This window comes from Penaeus monodon, chromosome 19 (genome assembly GCF_015228065.2).
Source record: "Penaeus monodon isolate SGIC_2016 chromosome 19, NSTDA_Pmon_1, whole genome shotgun sequence".
Classification (NCBI taxonomy): Eukaryota; Metazoa; Arthropoda; class Malacostraca; order Decapoda; family Penaeidae; genus Penaeus; species Penaeus monodon.
The window spans coordinates 29,659,387-29,659,654 of record NC_051404.1 but is presented as its reverse complement, the minus strand read 5'-3'; positions in this window follow the sequence as shown (position 1 = coordinate 29,659,654).

The following is a 268-nucleotide window of genomic DNA, read 5'->3' as shown; positions in this document are numbered from 1 at the left end:
CACCAACAGAGGATATTTGCATGAGAATTACCGCAATACACGAGTATCACAGCACACACAAAAACAACAAATACAGAACACCTAAAGAGAACAGAAATTGGACAAAAATGCAACAAATCAAAGCACAACCTCCGCCAGTTAATGGATTTGCCAACAGCCCAACCATGGCCGCGTCTGTTATCGTTCTAATCATAAGACTGACGTAACCAATTGGTCGTTAACAGACCGTCAAAAATTCATCCAGCAATCGACGCAAATCTCTAAGTAG